The sequence below is a fragment of the Pinus tabuliformis genome, chromosome 7 (genome assembly GCF_031772625.1).
Source record: "Pinus tabuliformis cultivar Carrire ecotype Pingquan chromosome 7, CPIR1, whole genome shotgun sequence".
NCBI classification, from domain to species: Eukaryota; Viridiplantae; Streptophyta; class Pinopsida; order Pinales; family Pinaceae; genus Pinus; species Pinus tabuliformis.
In genome coordinates, this window is record NC_142293.1 from 1,026,003,679 (window position 1) to 1,026,026,178 (window position 22,500).

Below are 22,500 nucleotides of genomic sequence, written 5' to 3' on the forward strand. Positions count from 1 at the left end.
CACCACTCGCCGATGCACGCCACGAAACATCGCTTGAGGTATTTCAGCCAACCGCACCGCATTGGGCACGGACGACCAGCTCTGCTACTCCCTAGCATATTGTAGGGAGCGCGTTTGAATGGGATGCGATGCCTAGACAGACGTGCCCTCGACCGAGGCCTCGGGTGAAAATTGCATTCAAAAACTCGATGATTCACGAGATTCTGCAATTCACACTAAGTATCGCATTTTGCTACGTTATTCATCATAACAAGAGCCGAGATATCCATTGCCGAGAGTCGTTTCCACGTGTATTACTGAAAAATCGACCACAAAACTGAATAGGGGAACCCCCCAACAACAAATGTAAGTCCAAGGGGAAAAAGGAGGAAAAACGCAGGAGAGAAAGAGAAAGAAAGGTGTCTAACCCCCTCACAAGGGGAGGCTCGAACAGAGGACAATCTCCCCCAGTCCCACGCCCTCGCAAAAAGGGGGGAAATGTGAGGAACAACGATCGAGAAGGACTAGGGTGGCCACCTCGGGAGCTCGCACTGCTTTTAGCCCTTTCCCGACACCAGCCCACAATGATTCCCCCTTTTCTCCGTAGAGTTAGGGACCGAAAGGAAGAAAAGGGTAGAAAACAAAGCACAAACAAGGCACAAGCCTTCGAAAGCCTCGTGCCTTCGGCAAAAGGGGGGAACTGAAGGGGATGACGATCAAGAAGGACTAGGGTGGCCACCCCGGGAGCTCGCACTGCATTTGATCCTTCCGAAACACCAATCCACAACAATCCCACCTTTTCTCCGTAACGCTAGGGGTCACGAGGAAGAAGGGAAGAAAACAACAAGAGAGAAAGGGATATATCAACCATGGCTACCGGCTCACAAGGGGAGGCTTCAAACAGAGAACAAGCTTCCCCAACCCCGTGCCTTTGCAAAAAGGGGGGAACTGCAGGGGACGACAATCAAGAAGGACTAGGGTGGCCACCATGAGAACTCGCATTGCTTTTCGTCCTTCCCAAACATCAATCCACAACAATCCCACCTTTTCTCCGTAAAGCTAGGGGCCAAAAGAAAGAAGGTAAGAAAACAACATTAAAGAAAGAGAGATATCAAACGCGTCCACCGACTCACAAGGGGGGGCTCAAACAGAGAACAAGCTTCCCCACCCCCGTGCCTTCGCAAAAAGGGGGGAACTGCAGGGGACGGCGATCGAGAAGGACTAGGGTGGCCACCCTTGGAACTCGCACTGCTTTTCATCCATCCTGAACACCAATCCACAACAATCCCACCTTTTCTCCGTAAAGCCAAGGGGACAAAACCAAGAAGGGAAGAAAACAACAGGAAAGCAAGAGATATCAAACATGGCTACCGGATCACAAGGGGAGGCTCAAAAAGAGAACAAGCTTCCCAAACACCGCGCCCTCGGAAAAAGGGGGGAACTACAGGGGACGACGATCGAGAAGGACTAGGGTGGCCACCCTGGGAACTCACACTGCTTTTTGTCCTTCCCGAACACCAATCCACAACAATCCCACCTCTCCTCCGTAAAGCTAGGGGCAAAAGGAAGAAGGGAAGAAAACAACACCAAAGAAACAAAGATCCCAAGAAAAGAGAGGAGCTCAATAGCACGCCGAGTAGATGTCCACTAACCAAAAATAAATCAAAAAAGGCACCCAATCAAGAAAGCATCCCACCTCTTCACACCCTCCCACACGCATTTAGCACAACACCCTTTCCATCTTTACAACATATAGCAAACAACCAAGCAAATAAATCACAACCTAAAACTGACTAATAGAAAAGACAAGGGCCACGATGAGACCAGTGTCTGGAGCACGTCACTGAGAGGCACACAGCCCCCCAACCCAACGGCAGAAGACTTCAAATGACAAATAGACCGCCGCCAATAACACAAACCCACCCCGCTCTTGCAACCCTCAGTGTACAAAACACCCAACAACCTTTCCAGCGAGAGAGTCGACGGGGGTCAAATAATCAAACTCCAAAGAGGAGCTGTCATGGGCCGACGCTCAACGCTCGAGAAAGCCGCGGGCCACAAATACATCGATGGTGCAAGGCCACTAGAGAGAGGGACCTTCACAAAGCGCACACCACCAAACAAAGAAATGACGCAAGTCCCACAAAAAACCCACAATCCAAAGGGAGGAACAAAGACACGACCCGCTACTTCTTTTTCCATCAGAAGGGGAGTGGGTCACGAGAGGACGAGGAATTCCCTCGATGACAAAGGCACGAGATAAGATTGCCACCCTCATGCCTATCGGCGGGGAAAGTTTTGATCTCGATGGAGCTCAGACCAAGGGATGGGTTTTTCATTACCTCGACACCCAACCCTTCTGCGAGGGCATGTCGAGGAACGGTCAGGAGGGACTAGGGTGGCCAACCCAACGGGTTGAACCGCTCTTCATCCATCCCATACTTGACCGCACCCCGACAATCTCGCCTCACGGAAGGTTTGAGCTACCAGGCGCGCGCGCAACCACTCCCTCGACCCAACCACCAATGAAAAAGCTCACCCAAGCAACACATCAACCGCCGCCGCCTTTTCGAGAGAACCAACTATGGAAGCCCGCACCCTTGGCCCATGCCTTCCAACGAACAAAAGATCGAGCACCGCCACTACGAATGAGTCCAAATTTATCCATCGTATTTACCGAGCACCTCAACTTTGCAGCAACCATGCCCGGCTGAACAGATCGTCGGAAGGGCTCCCAAGAAACAAGCTTCCGAACCCCCTGCAGAAACACATTGGGGGGAAGAAAAACAAAGGATGGGTGGGACAAGCACAAGCATGGCTTGCAAGCACACACAAAAAAACAAGCATAGTTACCTCGAGACAAGCAACCAACAATGTTCCCGCCAAACACCAAACCCGCTCCCCTAGAGACGCACCACAAAGTCCCACATTGCGATAAAAACCCAACCAACCCGAACCAAAAAAGAAAACCCCTGCTATCAATGATCCTACGGTAGGTTCACCTACGGTAACCTTGTTATGACTTCTCCTTCCTCTAAATGATAAGGTTCAATGAACTTCTCACGACGTTGACGGCGGTGAACCACCATCGTCGACGCAATCCGAAAAATTCACCGGATCATTCAATCGGTAGGAGTGACGGGCGGTGTGTACAAAGGGCAGGCACATAGTCAACACGAGTTGATGACACACGCTTACTAGGAATTCCTCGTTGAAGACCAATAATTGCAATGGTCTATCCCCATCACGATGCAATTTGAGAAGATTTCCCGATCCTCTTGAACCAGGAATAAAAACTGGTTGGCTGCATCAGTGTAGCGCATGTGCAGCCCAGAACATCTAAGGGCATCACAGACCTGTTATTGCCTCAAACTTCCATTGCCTAAACGGCCATAGTCCCTCAAAGAAGCTGGCCGCGAAGGGGAACCTCCGCGTAGCTAGTTAGCAGGCTGAGGTCTCGTTCGTTATCGGAATTAACCAGACAAATCGCACCACCAACTAAGAGCACCCATGCACCACCACCCTTAGAATCAAGAAAGAGCTCTCAATGTGTCAATCCTTACTATGTTTGGACCTGGTAAGTTTCCCCGTGTTGAGTCAAATTAAGCCGCAGGCTCCACTCCTAGTGGTGCCCTTTTGTCAATTCCTTTAAGTTTCAGCCTTGCGACCATACTCCCCCGAGAACCCAAACACTCTGATTTCTCAAAAGGCGCTGGCGAAGACCTTAGAGCAACATCCGCCGATCCCTGGTTGGCATCGTCTATGGTTGAGACTAGGACGGTATCTGATCATCTTCGAGCCCCCAACTTTCGTTCTTGATTAATGAAAACATCCTTGGCAAATGCTTTCGCAGTGGTCCGTCTTTCATAAATCCAATAATTTCACCTTTGATAATGAAATACGAATGCCCCCGACAGTCCCTATTAATCATTACTTTGGTCCCGAAGGCCAACACAATAGGACCAGAATCCTATCACGTTATTCCATGCTAATGTATTCAGAGCATAAGCCTTCTTTGAGCACTCTAATTTTTTCAAAGTAACAGCGCCGGAACCATGACCCAGCCAATTAAGGCAAGGAGCATGCCGCTGACAAAAGGGACAGAAGGGCAGGCGCGCACCAAGTAGGCGGATCGACCCTTACAACCCAAGATCCAACTACGAACTTTTTAACTGCAACAACTTAAATATATGCTATTGGAGCTGGAATTACCACAGCTGTTGGCACCAGACTTGCTCTCCAATGGATCCTCGTTACGGGATTTAGATTGTACTCGTTCCAATTACCAGACTCGCTGAGCCCAGTATTGTTATTTATTGTCACTACCTCCCCATGTCAGGATTGGGTAATTTGCACACCTGCTGCCTTCCTTGGATGTGGTAGCCGTTTCTCAGGCTCCCTCTCCGGAATCGAACCCTAATTCTCCATCACCTGTCACCACCATGGTAGGCCTCTATCCTACCATCGAAAGTTGATAGGGAAAAAATTTGAATGAAGCATCGCCAGCACAAGGGCTGTGCGATCCGTTGAGTTATCATGATTCACCGGAGAAGCGGGCAAGCCCGTGCCGGCCTTTTATCTAAAAAATGCATCCCTTCCAAAGAGTTGGGACTTGGTGCACGTATTAGCTCTAGAATTACTACGGTTATCCGAGTAGTATGGTACCATCAAAAAAACTATAACTGATTTAATGAGCCATCCACAATTTCACAGTCTGAATTAGTTCATACTTAGACATGCATGGCTTAATTTTTAAGACAAGCATATGACTACTAGCAGGATCAACCAGGTAGCACCCTCCCACTTCAAAGGGCATTCCGGGCGCTCTCTTACTGAGAGCCAGCCTGAACACCCATCAAGTCAAAGAGACGTCAAAATATCATGTAAAACTTTTATGCCTTGCACCTATTGCATCCCAAGAAGGAAGCACACGCAACATGCCAAGCACATGGTGAAAAAATGGGCAGACCTACCGAGCCACAACGCACCAAGGCCACTCTGGAGTTTGCAGCCATGGCCCAACCAACAAGAAAATGAGCGATCACTCACTGACTCCCTTAGAAATACCTCCAAAGGCCTCCACGCCCCACACCGAGGGCACCTAGGAGTCCACCCAGACAGCAGCAATGATGGACCTCGATCACCCGATCGCCTGTGGCAGCCTCGATGCAAAGGAAACAAATGGAGAACGACCAACCACGCAACCTCTATATTACAAATGAGCCACAACCCTCCCCGCCCCCACACCGAGGCCACCTAGGAATCCACCCGGACAGCAACAACGATGGACCTCAATCTCCCGACCGCTTGCAGCAGCCTCGATGGGAAGGAAAAGGAAGGAAATAAAAAGAGGACAACCGACCACACAAATCCTATCATAGAGAGGCCATACAAACCTCCTCGCCCCGCACCGATGCCACCTAGGAGTCCACCTGAACAGCAGCAATAGTGGACCTCGATCGGATGATCGCCTGCGGCAGCCTCGACACAAAGGCAAGGGAAGGAAATCATACAAGAAAAATCGAGCCTGCAACCTCCCTTAGAAATGCCCCCCAACCCACCCCTCCCCTCCCCGCATAGGGGCCACCTAGGAGTCCACCCAGACAGCAGCAATGATGGACCTCGATCGCATGATCGCCTGCGGCAGCCTCAATGCAGAGAGGAAACGGAAGGAAATAAAACAAGACCAGCCGAGCCCACAACCTCTCTCCGAAACGCCCCTCGACCCTCCACGCCACGCACTGAGGCCACCTAGGAGTCCACCCACGACAGCAGCAACGGTGGACCTCGATCACTTGACCGCTTGCGGCAACCACGATGCGAAGGCAAAGGAAGGAAGTAAATTCAAATCAAGAGGGTCACTACACAATACAGGAACACATAGCTGAATAGGAGGAGGAGGGATCAGGCAGCTCCGCACCCCACACACCCTACGTACAGGAAACCTAGGGGATTTCCCACAGCTTTACCGATCGGACGATGAATAATTTTCCCCTACAGCCACCTCCACGCAAAGGAGAGAGGTCGAAGCATTCCACCTCAAAATCCTTCTTCCAGATATCCCCCACCATCGATGACTATAGTAGCCCCCCAACCCTCCCCATAAAGAGGCAACCTAAGAGTCCACCCGGACAGCAGCAACGATGGACCTCGATTGCATGATCGCCTGTGGCAACCTCAATGCAAAGGAAACGGAAGGAAACAAAACAATAAGACCAACCGAGCCCACAACCTCTCTTTGAAATGCCCCCCGACCCTCCACGCCATGCACTGAGGCCACCTAGGAGTCCACCTACGCCAGCAGAAACAATGGACCTTGATCACTTGACTGCCTGTGGCAACCACGATGCGAAGGCAAAGGAAGGAAGCAAATGCAAATCAAGAGGGTCGCTACACAATACAAGAACACATGTCCGAACAGGAGGAGGGATCGGGTAGCTCCGCACCCCACGCACCCTACTTATAGGAAACCTAGGAGATTTCCCACAGCTTTACCGACCAGACAATGAATAATTTTCCCCTACGGCCACCTCCACGCAAAGGAGGGAGGTCGAAGCGTTCCACCATCCTTCTTCCAAATAGCCCCCACCATCAATGTAGCAAGCCTCCTCCCCGTTGGACCACGAGCGCATGCACAATTGAAACAACAAGTGCCCCCCAACCCTCCCCTCCCCGCAGAGAGGCCACCTAGGAGTCCACCCGGATAGCAGCAACGATGGACCTCGATCGCATGATCGCCTGCAGCAGCCTCAATGCAAAGGAAACGGAAGGAAACAAAACAACAAGACCAACCGAGCCCACAACCTCTCTTAGAAATGTGCCCCCCGACCCTCCACGTCACGCACCGAGGCCACCTAGAAGATGAAAATCGGCCACCCTACAAATGACCCAAGGCCATCATTCGGGCAAACCCGACAAAGCAACTTGATTACCAACCCACCTTTCACACGGAAAGAAAACCTCTCCCCGGTAACTTCTGGAGGGGCACGAGGGGGACCAGGGCGAGCCAAGGAGCCACACCACAACAACCCATATAGCGCCGAGAACTTAGAGAGTAGAAGGGGAATTGTTCACGTATGCCTCCCGGGACGAGCATGGCCAACATTACCGCTCATGCGCTACCAGGTGGGAATGGAAAGATGATGAAAATTGGACACCCTACAAATGACCCAAGGCCATCCTTCAGGCAAACCCGAAAACACAACTCGATTACCAACCCACCTTTCACACGGAAAGAAAACCTGCCGCTGGTATCATCTGGAGGGGCACAAGGGGACCAAGAAGAACCAGGGAGCCAAACCACAACAACCCCTACAGCTCCAAGAACTTAGAGAGAAATTTTCCACATATGCCTCCCGGGACGAGCATGGGCAACATTACCGTTCATGCGTTACCGAGTGGGGATGGAGAGAAGATGAAAATCGTCCACCCTACAAACGACCCAAGGCCATCGTTCAGGCAAACACAAAAACACAACTCAATTACCAACCCACCTTTCACACGGAAAGAAAACATGTTGCTGGTATCATCTGGAGGGGCACGAGGGCGACTAGGACGAGCCAGGGAGCCACACCACAACACAACAACCCATCTATCTCCAAGGACATGGAGAGCGGAAGGGGAATTGTTCACATATGCCTCCCAGGATGAGCATGGTCAACATTACCGCTCATGCGCTACCGAGTGGGGATGGAGAGAAGATGAAAACCGGCCGCCCTACAAACGACCCAAGGCCATCATTCAGGCAAATGCGAAAACACAACTCGATTACCAACCCACCTTTCACACGGAAAGAAAACCTGTCGCTGGTATCATCTGGAGGGGCACTCAGGGACCAAGACGAGCCAAGGAGCCACACCACAACAGCCCATACAGCTCCAAGAACTTGGAGAGCGGAAGGGGAATTGTTCACATATGCCTCCCAAGCTAAGCTTGGCCAACATTACCGCTCATGAGCTACTGAGTGGGGATGGAGAGAAGATGAAAATCGACCACCCTACAAACGACCCAAGGCCATCGTTCAAGCAAACCTTAAAACCCAACATGATTACCAACCCACCTTTCACACGGAAAGAAAACCTGTCGCTGGTATCATCTGGAGGGGCACGCAGGGACCAGGATGAGCCAAGGAGCCACACCACAATAGCCCATACAGCTCCGAGAACTTGGAGAGCAAAAGGGGAATTGTTCACATATGTCTCCCAAGATGAGCATGGCCAACATTACCGCTCATGCGCTACCGAGTGGGGATGGAGAGAAGATGAAAATCGGCCACCCTAATAATGACCCAAGGCCATCGTTCAGGCAAACCCAAAAAAACAACTCGATTACCAACCCACCTTTCACACGAAAAGAAAACCTGTCACTGGTATCATTTGGAGGGGCACTCGGGGACCACGACGAGCTAGGGAGCCACACCATAACAGCCCATACAGCTCCAACAACTTGGAGAGCGGAAGGGGAATTGTTCACATATGCCTCCCAGGACGAGCATGGCCAACATTACCGCTCTTGCGCTACCGAGTGGGGATGGAGAGAAGATGAAAATCGGCGGCCCTACAAATGACCCAAGGCCATCATTCAGGAAAACCCAAAAACACAACTCGATTACCAACCCACCTTTCACACGGAAAGAAAACTTGTCACTGGTATCATCTGGAGGGGCACTCGGGGACTAGGACGAGCCAGGGAGCCACACCACAACAGCCCATACAGCTCCAAGAACTTGGATAGCACAAGGGGAATTGTTCACATATGCCTCCCAAGATGAGCATGGCCAACATTACTGCTCATGCACTACCGAGTGGGGATGGAGAGAAGATGAAAATCGACAACCCTAAAAATGACCCAAGGCCATCCTTCAGGCACACGTGAAAACACAACTCGATTACCAACCCACCTTTCACACGGAAAGAAAACCTGTCGCTGGTATCATCTAGAGGGGCGCAACGGGGACCAGGATGAGCAAGGGAGCCACACCATAACAACCCATATAGCTCCAAGAACTTGGAAAGAATAAGGGGAATTTTTCACACATGCCTCCCGGGATGAACATGGGCAACATTACCGCTCATGCGCTACCGTGTGGGGATGGAGAGAAGATGAAAATCGGCCACCCTACAAATGACCCAAGGCCATCATTCAGGCAAATGTGAAAACACAACTCAATTACCAACCCAAATTTCACACGGAAACAAAACCTGTCGCTGGTATCATGTAGAGGGGAGCGAGGGGGACCAGGACGAGCAAGGGAGCCACACCACAACAGCCCATACAGCTCCAAGGACTTGGAAAGCAGAAGGGGAATTGTTCACATATGCCTCCCAAGACGAGCATGGCCAACATTACCGCTCATGCGCTACCGAGTGGGGATGGAGAGAAGATGAAAATCGGCAACCCTACAAACGACCCAAGGCTGTCGTTTAGGCAAACGCGAAAACACAACTCGATTACCAACCCACCTTTCACACGGAAACAAAACCTCTCGCTCGAATCATCTGGAATTTGCATGGGCCCTCGCACGACCTAAACGAAGTGACAAGGGAGAGCTGGGAAAATGAGCAACATGAAAATGAACAAAGCCAACCTCAGGTCACAACTTAGCATTTTTTAAACAAGCTCGTTGGCCTGTGCGCACCCTCGCCTGAAAGAATTTGCATGGGAGCCCGCACAACTGAAACAAAGCGACAAGGGAGAGCCGGGAAAACGAGCTGCACGAACAAGCACAAAGAAAACCTTGGGTCACAACTTAATATTTTTGATACGGGTTCGTTCGCCTGGGCGTGCCCTCACCCGAACGAGTTCACACAGACGCCCTCAAATGACCCACCCGAATGATTTTGCATTGGCACCCAAATGACTGAAACGAAGCGATAAGGGAGAGCCGAGCAACCGAGCTACACGAACATGCACATAGCCAACCTCAGGTCACAACTTAGAATTTTTTATACGGGCTCATTCGCCCGGGCATGCCCTCGCCCGAACTACCCCCCGAATGAGTTCAAATGGACGCCCTTAGGCGATCCACCCGAACGACCGAAACAAAGCGACAAGGGAGATCCGGGCAAACGAGCTGCATGAACATGCACAAAGCCAACCTTGGGTCACAACTTAGCATTTTTTATACGGGATCATTCGCTCAGGAGCGCCCTTTCCTGAACGACCGCCCGAACGAGTTCACACGGACGCCCTCAAACAACCTGCCCGAACGACCGAAACGAAGCGACAAGGGAGAGTCGGGCAAACGAGCTACACGAACGTGCACAAAGCCAACCTTGGGTCATAACTTAGCATTTTTGATATGGGCTCGTTCGCCTGGGTGCGCCCTTGCTCGAATGACCCGCCAGAAGGAGTTCACATGGGCGCCCTCAAACGACCTACCCGGACGATTTTGCATCGGCGCTCGAACGACCGAAACGAACCGACAAGTGAGAGCCGAGCAAACGAGATGCATGAGCATGCACAAAGCCAACCTCGGGTCATAACTTAGCATTTTTTAAACGGACTCGTTCGCCCAGGTGCGCCCTCGCCTAAATGATGCACCCGAACGAGTTCACACGGGCGCCCTCAAACGACCCGCCCGAACGACCGAAACGAACCGACAAGGGAGAGCCGGGCAAACGAGCTGCACGAATGTGCACAAAGCCAACCTCGGGTCACTACTTAGAATTTTTTATATGGGTTTGTTCGCCGAGGAGCTCCCTCGCCTGAACGACCTGCCCGAAAGAGTTCACATGGGCGCCCTCAAACACCCGCCTAAACGATTTTGCATGGCCACCGGAATGACTGAAACGAACCGACAAGGGAGAACCGGGCAAACGAGCATCACGAACTTGCACAAAGCCAACCTCGGGTCACAACTTAGAATTTTTTATACAGGCTAGTTAGCTCGGGCGAGCACTCGCCCGAATGACCCGCCTAAACGAGTTCACACGGGCGCCCTCAGACGACCCGCCCGAACGACCAAAACGAACCGACAAGGGAGAGTTGGGAAAATGAGTTGCACGAACGTGCAAAAAGCCAACTTGGGTCACAACTTAGAATTTTTTAGTATGGGCTCGTTCGCCCGGGCGCGCCTCGCCCGAACGACCCGCCCGAACGAGTTCACACAGGTGCCCTCAAACACCCGCCTGAACGACCGAAACGAACCGACAAGGGAGAGCCGCAAACGAGCTGCACAAACCACAAAAGCCACCTCGGGTCACAACTTAGCATTTTTGATACGGGCTGGTTCGCTCAGGTGTGCCCTCGCCCAATCGACCCGCCCGAACGAGTTCACACGGGCGCCCTCAAACGACCCGCCTGTACGACCAAAACGAACCGACAAGGGAGAGACGGGCAAACGAGCTGCACAAACGTGCACAAAGCCAACCTCGTTCGCCCGGGCGCACCCTCGCCCGAATGCCCCACCCGAACGAGTTCACATGGGCACACCCTCAAACGACCCGCCTGGACGACCCACCCGAACGAGTTCACACGGGCGCCCTCAAACGACCTACCCAAACGACCCGCCTGAACGAGTTCACATGGGCACCCTCAAACGACCCGCCCGAACGGCCGAAACGAACCGACAATGGAGAGCCGGGAAAATGAGCTACAAGAACGTGCATAAAGCCAACCTCGGTCACAACTTAGCATTTTTTTATACGAGCTCATTCGACCAGGCACGCCCTCGCCCGAATGACCCACCCGAACGACCCGCCTGAACGACCTGCCTGAACTAGTTCACACGGGCCCTCAAACGACGCGCCCGAACGACCGAAACGAAGCAACAAGGGAGAGCCGGCAAACGAGCTGAACGAACGTGCACAAAGCCAACCTCGGGTCACAACTTAGAATTTTTGATACAGGCTCGTTTGCCCGGCGCGCGCTCCCCCCGAACGACCCGCCAAACGAGAGTTCACACGAGCGCCCTCAAATGACCCACCCGAACGAGTTCACACGGACGCCCTCAAACGAACCCGCCAAAACGAGTTCACACGGGCGCCTCAAATGACCCCCTGAATGACCGAAATGAACCGACAAGTGAGGGTCGGGCAAACGAGCTACACGAACGTGCACAAAGCCAACCTCGGGTCACAACTTAGCATTTTTGATACGGGCTCGTTCGCTCGGTAGCGCCCTCGCCCGAACGACCCACCTGAATGAGTTCACACGGGTGCCCTCAAATGACCCGCCCAAATGACCCGCCCGAATGAGTTCACACGGGCGCCCTCAAACGACCCGCCCAAACGAGTTCACACGGGCACCCTCAAACGACCCGCCCGAATGACCGAAACGAAGCAACAAGGGAGAGCCCGGCAAACGAGCTGAATGAACGTGCACAAAGCCAACCTCAGGTCACAACTTAGATTTTTTGATAACGGCTCATTCACACGGGTGTGCCCTCGCCCAAATGACCCGCCCGAACGAGTTCACACGGTGCCCTCAAACGACCCGCTCGAACGACCGAAACGAACCGACAATGGATAGCCGAGGAAACAAGCTACATGAACATGCACAAAGCCAAACTTGGGTCACAACTTAGCATTTTTGGTACGGGCTCGTTCGCCCGGTCGCGCCCTCACCTGAATGAGTTCACACGGACGCCCTCAAAACGACCCACCCGAACGACCAAAACGAACCGACAAGGGTGAGCCAGGCAAACGAGCTGCACGAACGTGCACAAAGCCAACCTCGGGTCACAACTTAGAATTTATGATATGGGCTCATTCGCCCGGGTGCGCCCTTGCCTGAACGACCCACCCGAATGAGTGCACACGGGCGCCCTCAAATGACCCGCCTGAACGAGTTCACACGGGTGCCCTCAAATGACCCGCCCGAACGAGTTCACACGGGTGCCCTCAAACGACTCGCCTGAATGACCGAAACGAAGCAACAAGGGAGAGCCCAGCAAATGAGCTGAACGAACATCCACAAAGCCAACCTCGGGTCACAACTTAGCATTTTTGATACGGGCTCATTCGCCCGGGCGCGCCCTCACCCGAACGACCCGCCTGAACGAGTTCAAATGGGTGCCCTCAAACGACCCGCCCGAACGACCGAAACGAACCGACAAGGGAGAGCTGGGCAAACGAGCTGCACGAATGTGCACAAAGCCAACCTCGGGTCACAACGTAGCATTTTTGATATGGGCTCGTTCACCAAGGAGCGCCCTCGCCCGAACGACCCGCTCGAACGAGTTCACACAGGCGCCCTCAAACGACTTGCCCAGACGACCCGCCCGAACGAGTTCACACGGGCACCCTCAAACGACCCGCCGAATGAGTTCACACGGGCGCCGTCAAATGACCTACCCGAACGACCCGCCCGAACGAGTTCACATGGGTGCCCTCAAACGACCTGCCCGAACGACCGAAACGAACCGACACGGGAGAGCCAGGCAAACAAGCTACACGAACGTGCACAAAGCCAACCTCGGGTCACAACTTAGCATTTTTGGTATGGGCTCGTTCGCCTCGGCAAGCCCTCGCCGGAACGACCCGCCCGAACGAGTTCACACGGCACCCTCAAACGACCCGTCCGAACGACCAAAACGAACCGTGAAGGGAGACCCGGGCAAACGAGCTGCATGAACGTGCACAAAGCCAACCTCGGGTCACAACTTATAATTTTTGATACGGGCTCGTTCACCCGGGTGCGCCCTCGCCCGAACGGCCCGCCTGACGAGTGCACACGGGCGCCCTCAAACGACCCCCTGAACGACCCACCCGAACGACCCGCCCGAACAAGTTCACACAGGCGCCCTCAAACAACCCGCCCAAATGACCGAAACGAAGCAACAAGGGAGAGCCCGGCAAATGAGCTGAACGAATGTGCACAAAGCCAACCTCGGGTCACAACTTAGCATTTTTGACACGGGCTCTTTCGCGCCCGAACGACCCGCCCGAACGATTTCCATGGGCACCCTCAACGACCCGCCCGAACGACCGAAACGAACCGACAAGGGAGATTCGGGAAAACGAGCTGCACGAACGTGCACAAAGCTAACCTCGGGTCACAACTTAGCATTTTTTATACGGGCTCGTTCGCCCGGGAGCGCCCTCGCCCGAACGACCCGCCTGAATGAGTTCACACGGGTGCCCTAAAATGACCTGCCCAGATGACCCGCCCGAACGAGTTCACACGGGCACCCTCAAACAACCCGCCCAATCGACCTTCCCGAACGAGTTCACATGGGCGCCCTCAAACGACCCGCCCGAACGAGCTCACACGGGCGCCCTCAAACGACCCGCCCAAACGACCGAAACGAAGAAACAAGGGAGAGCCTGGAAAACAAGCTGAACGAATGTGCACAAAGCCAACCTCCGGTCACAACATAGCATTTTTGATACGGGCTCTTTCACCCGGGCTCATTCTCCCAGGCGCGCCCTCACCTGAATGACCCGCCTAAATGAGTTCATACGGGCGCCCTCAAATGACCCGCCCGAACGACCGAAACGAACCGACAAGGGAGAGCCGGGCAAACGAGCTGCACGAACATGCACAAAGCCAACCTCGGCTCACAACTTATCATTTTTGGTATGGGCTCGTTCTCCCGAGCGCGCCCTCGCCCAAACGACCCGCCCGAACGAGCTCACACGGGCGCCCTCAAACGACCCACCTGAACGACCGAAACGAACCAACAAGGCAGAGTCGGGCAAACGAGCTTCACGAATGTGCACAAAGCCAACCTCGGGTCACAACTTAGCATTTTTTATACGGGCTCGTTTGCCGGGGCGCTCTCTTACCCAAACGAGTTCACACGGGCACCCTCAAATGACCCGCCCGAACGATTTTGCATGGGTGCCCGAACGACCGAAACGAAGCGACAAGGGAGAGCGGGGAAAACGAGCTGCACGAACCTGGAAAAAGCCAACCTCTGGTCACAACTTAGCATTTTTTATAAGGGCTCGTTCGCCTGGGCGCGCCCTCGCCCGAACGACGAGCCCGAACACGTTCACATGGGCGCCCTCAAACGACCTGCCCAAACGACCGAAACGAACCGACAAGGGAGGGCCGGGCAAAAAAGCTGCACGAACGTGCAAAAAGCGAACCTCAGGTCACAACTTAGCGTTTTTGATACGGGCTGATTCGCCTGGGCACTCCCTCGCCAAATGACCTGCCTAAACGAGTTCACACGGGCGCCCTCGAACGACCCGCCCAAACGATCGAAACAAACCGACAAGGGAGAGCCGGGAAAACGAGCTGATCGAACGTGCACAAAGCCAACCTTGGGTCACAACTTAGCATTTTTGATACGGGTTCGTTCGCCCGGGCGCGCCCTCGCCCAAACGACCCGCCCGAACGAGTTCACACGGGCGCCCTCAAACGACCCACCTGAACGACCCACCCGAACGAGTTCACACGGGCACCCTCAAGCGACCCGCCCGAACGATTTCACATGGGCGCCCTCAAATGACCCGTCCGAATGAACCACCCGAACGAGTTCACACGGGCGCCCTCAAACGACCCACCCAAACGACCGAAACGAACCGACAAGGGAGAGCCGGGCAAACGAGCTGCACGAACGTGCACAAAGCCAACCTTGGGTCACAACTTAGCATTTTTTATACGGGCTCGTTCGCCTGGGCGCGCCCTCGCCCGAATGACCCGCCTGAACAAGTTCACACGGGCGCTGTCAAATGACCCACCTGAACGACCCGCCCGAATGAGTTCACACGGGTGCCCTCAAACGACCTGCCCAAACGAGTTCACACGGGCGCCCTCAAACGACCCGCCAGAACGACCAAAACGAACTGACAAGGGAGAGTCGGGAAAAAAAGCTGCACAAACGTGCACAAAGCCAACCTCGGGTCACAACTTAGCATTTTTTATACGGGCTCATTCGCCCGGGCGTGCCCTCGCCCGAACGACCTGCCTAAACAAGTTCACACGAGCGCCCTCAAACGATCCGCTCGAACGAGTTCACACGGGCGCCCTCAAACGACCCGCCCGAACGACCCACCCGAACGAGTTCACACGGGCGCCCTCAAACGACTAGCCCAAACGACCCGCCCGAATGAGTTCACACGGGAGCGCTCAAGCGACCCACCCGAATGACCCGCCCGAACGAGTTCACACGGGCGCCCTCAAACGACCCGCCCAAACGATTTTGTATGGGTGCCCGAACGACTAAAACGAAGCGACAAGGGAGAGCCGGGCAAAGGAGCTGCATGAACCTATACAAAGCCAACCTCGGGTCACAACTTAGCATTTTTGATACGGGCTCGTTCTCCCGAGCGCGCCCTCACTCGAACGACCTGCCCGAATGAGTTCGCATGGGCGCCCTCAAACGACACGCCGGAACGAGTTTTCACGGACGCCCTCGCCCGACCCGCCTGAACGGGTTTGCGGGGACGCCCTCGCCCGACCCGCCCAAACGGGTTTGCATGAACGCCCTCGCCCGAACGACCCACCCGAACAGGTTTGCACGGATGCCCTCGCCCGACCCGCCCGAACATTTTTGCGCGGACGACCTCGCCCGACCTGCCCGAACGAGTTTATACGGGTGCCCTCAAACGACCCGCCCGAACGCGTTTACATGGAAAACGACCCACCTGAATGAGTGTTTACATGGCAAATGACCCACTTGAACGAGTTTACGTGGGCTCCGACACACGACCAAAATGAAGTCACAAGGTAGATTTGGGCAAACGGGCAGCACGATCGTGCACAAGGCCCATCCCCCTTCACAACTTAGCATTTTTTTTATGGCCACGTGTGCCCTGGGCGCCGTCACATGACACGACATGACACGACCCAACCCCTTTGCACGGACACCCACACACGACACGTCCCGACCCGCCCGAACGAAATTTGGGGTTTCCATGGGCACACGACCCGAACGAAATTTCTTGGTTTCCGTGGGCGCACGACCCGAACGAAGGCATGAGGGAGCATCAGGCAAATGGGCCACACGAACATGCAAAAGACACATGGGCGGTCATGACTTAGCATTTTTGGCACACCCACGTGTGCCCGGGCACCCACACACGGCACAACATGGCCCTACAGGCCTTGTGCCAGCCGATCCGACCCACCCGAATGCGTTTACACGGGCACCCACACACGACACGACACGACCCGACCCGAACAAAATTTCGGGTTTCCTTGTATGCACAACCTGAACGAAATTTGGGGTTTCCATGGGTGCACGACCCGAAAGAAGGCACAAGGTAACGTCAGGCAAACGGGCCACACGAACGTGTAGAAGGCACACGGGGGGTCATGGCTTAGAATTTTTGGCAATGCCACGTGTGCCCGAGCACTCACGCACTGCATGACCCGACCCGCCCGAACGAAGGCACGATGGAGCGTCGGGTAAACAGGTCGCGCAAACGTGCAGGAGGCACACGGGTGGTCACGTCCTAACATTTTTTGCATGGCCACATGTTCCCGAGAACCCACGCACGGCACAGCATGACTCGACCCCACTCGAGTCACCCAAACGTGTTTGCACGGGCACCCACACACAACACGACCCGACCCGCCCGAACGGAATTTGGGGTTTCCATGTGTGCATGGCCCGAACGAAATTTGGGGTTTCCATGGGTGCACGACCCGAACGAAGGCCCGAGGGAGCGTCGGGAAAATGAGCCGCACGAATGTGCAAAAGACACACGGGCGGTGACGACTTAGAATTTTTGGCACGGCCACGTGTGCCGGGGCACCCACACACGGCACGGCACGAGCCGACCAGCCCTGGGCGAGCCGACCCGAATCGCCTGGACGAAACTTTGGGTTTCCATGGGTGCACGACCCAAACAAAGAAGGCACACGGACGGTCATGACTTGGCATTTTTGGCACGCCCACGTGTGCCCACGCACCCCCACACACGGCACGGCATGGGATGACCCAGCCCGCCCGAAGGAAATTTGGGGTTTGAACGGGCGCACGACCCGAACGAAGGCATGAGGGTAGGAATATCTTTGACCCTAATACATAAATATACCTGGGGTAACATGCCCTTAGTATCTTCAACATTTTATTTTGACTCCTTTTAACACTTTAACATGTGCTAGGCCTATTTCAATGAGCAAGAAACTCAATGACAAATATAATATATATATTATATATATATATTATTTATTTTCTTGAATAAATACAAATATCAAAAGTACATTTATGAAGACTGAACCCAGTTACACTTTCTTCAACACCCCCTCTCAAGTAGGGAGGTATTCATAAATCATTACAAGGTGTTTGGCTATTTTTCAATCTTAAATAATTCACATAAGAGAAACCGGATTGGCAACCCATCTGTTATAGCATCATATTAGCCAACATTGTTCATAGCAAGGCCTTGACTAACAACTTTATCTCTCATAATACCAGAGCACAATGTTGGCAAGGCCAATGGCTTATAAACACCTTGGTCATTGTCTCTAAAGGTACATACCCACCCAGGTGTTCCCTGAGTATGACCTTCCAGGACAATTCTTGTCTTGGGTTCCCATCCCTCAAAGAATATCACTCCTCTTGCCTACTCTTGTCTTGGGTTCCCTACACATCCTCAAAGAGCATCAGATGCCAAATGATTGCCTAATCCTCCCGTTATTTCTTGCCAAGTGAAGACAAGAATGTTGTGCCTATCTCTTCCCCTTGATTGGGGAAGACATGCCCAAGTTTCCTCTGACAAGGAACTTGCCCAAGCTCCTTTATAGTTGGGAACTTGTTAGAACTCCCTCTTAGCTAGGGACTTGTCCATTCATCAACAACTTCTTCCTCGTGGGTCCTTCAGCCGCTTGATCTCCTTCTTTCCTTCGATGTCATGAAGTCTTTGTTTGAACTTCTTCTTGGTAGGGTACCAGCCATCGATGACTTTCCCCCCTGGTTTGTCAAGTAATTGCTCCCTTCATGGAAAGTGGCCTTCTTGATATATATCAGGTCCTTTTGGTCATCTAGCTACTCCTTTGTCACCTTGTCTATCCTTCATAACACTTATCACATGGATGCTTAGTTGTAGTCGCTTGTTCCTGTACTTTGATTTAGTGGCCCTTCCTGACTTCATCGTGATATTGCTCTTCATCATGACATATTTGTAGAGTGGAAACGGTTATCTGCACCTTACTATCTCCAAGGCCTTCGTAGGTGTCAAGGGTTCTTTATCTTTTTCTTCCTTTGTCAGAGTTTCCGTGCCTTCTTTGGAGAGATGTTGAGGAATCTTGTCAAATAGTTATTCTTTATGACCGCGATGTTCTTCATTTGCTTGTTATTTGATTGATTGGTCAACCACGTTATACTCCTTATGGGAGCACTTCTTCATGTTGACCTTTACTCCACTGTAGCACATGCCTCTGAGCATGTCGTTGGCGAAAGAGATCCTTTTATTCTTGATCGTGATTCTAGAACTTTTCCCATGACCCAATCAATATATATGATGACATGACTTAAACTTTGATGCATACATACCTCACCTTGATTATGCTTTTATCATCGCGGCTTTATTTGATAGTTCTCCTCAATTGGTGTAGCCTTTCTTGCTTCATCTGCTCTCGCCTGTATATCATCCTCTCTTGAATCCCATAAATGGGACCCCCAATGAGACCTCTACCCCCTTTGAAAGAAGACTTTAAGCAAAGAGGTTGACTTAGTCATAGGAGGATATTCCTTCTTTTGCTTCTTGTCATCTTCTTTCACTTCTTGAATTACATGAGCTTCTTCCATTTTTCTCTTGTTGTTGTTGTCCTTCTTAAGTTTAGGACAATCCCTTTTGCAGCGTCCATACTCTTGGCATCCAAACCATTGGACTTTGGACATGTAGTGGTCCCAACCAATTTGTTATTTTCCTTGCAAAAAGACACTGAGGTATACTCAGAAGGGGACATATACTTACTTGATAGAGTTTGAGATGTAGTGAACTTGCTTTCTTCTTGAAGACTTGATGGCTTGCCTTCCTTAGATCTTGATGTTGTTCAAGTTTCTTTCTTCAAATGAACTTGCTTGATGACTTGACTCGTAGTGCCTTTCATTCTTCAAGATGGTGTAGCTTGATGTAGGTCCCTCTTTGATTTGTTCTTCTTGTAGGTGCCTTTATACAAGGCATTTCTTCTTGCTTTGTAGTCTTCCATGATGAATGACAGATGGTAGACCTTATTTTCCTTGATGTGATTGAGACTTCTTAGCTTGACGCTTCAACCTTGCCGATGTTCTTGAGATTCCATTTCCTTGATGTGTCACCTTAGCTCCGATACCGCGTTGAAGAATCTGGGGCAATGGGGTATAGCGGGATTCTTCTAGACTTGATAACAATTTGTGAAGCTCTTTTGCAATTTATCGTGTTATCTTAATCTTCTTCTCTTCTTATTAATGCATGTGTGTTTACTTTCATCAAACTGGTGCCAAAAACATAAGAACAAGAACACAAGATGATGGCTCTCTGCCAGGGAAAAACCTCTCTCTCTCTCTCAGAGAGGAAAACCCTTTTGTAAATTTCTCTCATTGAAGCTTCTTATTGGTCATTGCAAAGCCCTAGACCCTTGACAATAATATCCCCCAAGCACAAGTCGAGTCCTTCCTCCTCTCTGCACTTTGTTTCTTCGGTGCTTCGTTCCCCGACACTCTGTCCTCCTTTCAAATTTTGATAGTCCATGGTGGACTAGCTCTAGAAGAGACTCCAACCTTTGATCCTTAGCGAGATCCTTTACCAATGAAGAAACCTTCATTCTCTTGACCAACCGAGCCTTTTTCTTGATGTGATGTTGCAAGCTCGATGTACACCAAGTTTACTGCACCTGGGGCAATTACCATCGCGACGAGACACGGGAACCACAAATTTCCTGCGCTTGGGATGCTTTCGACAAGGCAGGACATGGAATCCCTGGGTTCCCCACAATTTGGCAACCTTTGTCGAGGAGGGACTGGGAGACCCAATGTCACGGTCCTATCCTAGTGGTAGTATTTCAACCATGCATAAGCGGGTGCGGCACCACCGTACTTTTTCTTTTTACCAATACTTGAGTACATGATCTGCGCCTACTTCAACACTCGGTCAATTTTCCAATAAGTGTTCTTAACAATGCAACGAAAATAACTTACCATAAATTTATCTTCTTCAATTATTATTTCAACCTGTCGTGTCGTGTGGTCATGCTGCACTGGCCCGCAGCCTGCACGACACAACTCCACACCTGAACTGAGAACATGTCCGCCCGACTTTCCCTTCCGCGGCGCCCAAACTCTGCCCATCGGTGCGGTCCATAAAGAGGGCGCATGGCCCGCATGCAGTGCAGCCTGCCTGCCCGGACAGTAACCCGCCCCGCTCTGCCTGTCTGCAATACCAAGCCTGACCCGCCCTCTGTAATCCGCCAGCCAGTGTGGCCCTCTTACTCGCGTCTTTCTCTTCCTTCCGTTTTCACCCAACTCCTTCCTTCGCACTTGTTCTATGATGTGGAATTCAGAGTTCGATGTCCCTTCGTCGAATGCCATCCTTCTTACTTATACTCATCATTTCGCCCAAGGGCCGTGTCTCTCGAGGATAACAACGGTCGGCTCCATCAACATGCATGCCCGGCTGACCTGCCACATAACCTCGACACGCCCCATTCCAATGAACATCCGCGTCCCTTCGTGTGCACCGTCGCACCCATGGGTCGGCTCCAACACCTCACCGATTACACCTGTCGCCGCACGTTGCACACCTACCTGCATCCTAACTCATCTGCACATGGTCACCTCTTTCATCCGAGCACGCAACAAGGGTCGCCGTGTGCCTTCTGTCGGTGGCTCGCCCATCGTCCAGGTATCAAGGGGCATGCGCCATGGCCAACACGGCACGAGCGACATTGGAACCCCGCGTGTCACGCCCCCAGGCCTACAATAGTCTTTCAACCGTACTTGGCGAGGTGCGGTGCCACTGAACACTTTCTTTTCACCAATACTTATGTTCATGGACTACACCCAACCATTAGTCTACTTAGTTTGTTTTTCGCAACCAAGTATTATTATGTTTCCTTTATACCAATGAACACCCATACACATTCATTATCATTAGCGATTATACATGAAGAACACAATTGCGTAGTATAAAGGGAGGGGCAACTCCATGAACAATGAGTCTGCCCGAATACAATATATTATTCAACTCTATAATGTTTATGAGGCTTTACAAGTATACATGGGAAACACCAAGTTTCATACTTAGCCAATTTTACAAATAGGCAACTCCTCCATGTGCCAACCGAGTTCCTTGCCCGAGCTGGGTGGGCATGCCCTCACACGAGCTGCCAACCGTACTCCTCGAACGAACCTCGTTTACCACTTCACGATGGGCAGGCGACCTCACCCGAGTCACCCCCCGTTTCCTTTTGCATGACGGGCGGGTGACTTACCCGAGTCACCCGAGACACCTCCGCATTTCTTCTTCCATGACGGGCGGGCCACCTACTAGAGACACCCCGTGTCACATCGAACAGCGGGTGCCTTCCTTACCCGCGCCCTCACCTGATAACCGAAACCTATGCGTATCGTGTGTGCTTTCCCAAGAGTGGGTGCATATATGCCCGCGCCTCTTTTGCGACCCACTCCACTACTTCGCACTT

General features: G+C 52.4%; 2 non-coding genes across 2 annotated transcripts; both read right to left on the reverse strand.

The window, feature by feature from the left end:
• Positions 1–126: 126 nt before the first annotated feature.
• On the reverse strand, positions 127–280 carry LOC149251177 (5.8S ribosomal RNA). The gene has a single exon (XR_016267562.1). It is a non-coding gene; the product is annotated as a 5.8S ribosomal RNA (ribosomal RNA).
• Positions 281–2,958: 2,678 nt separating this feature from the next.
• LOC149251178 (18S ribosomal RNA) lies at positions 2,959–4,771 on the reverse strand. The gene has a single exon (XR_016267668.1). It is a non-coding gene; the product is annotated as an 18S ribosomal RNA (ribosomal RNA).
• Between the last annotated feature and the right edge of the window lie 17,729 nt (positions 4,772–22,500).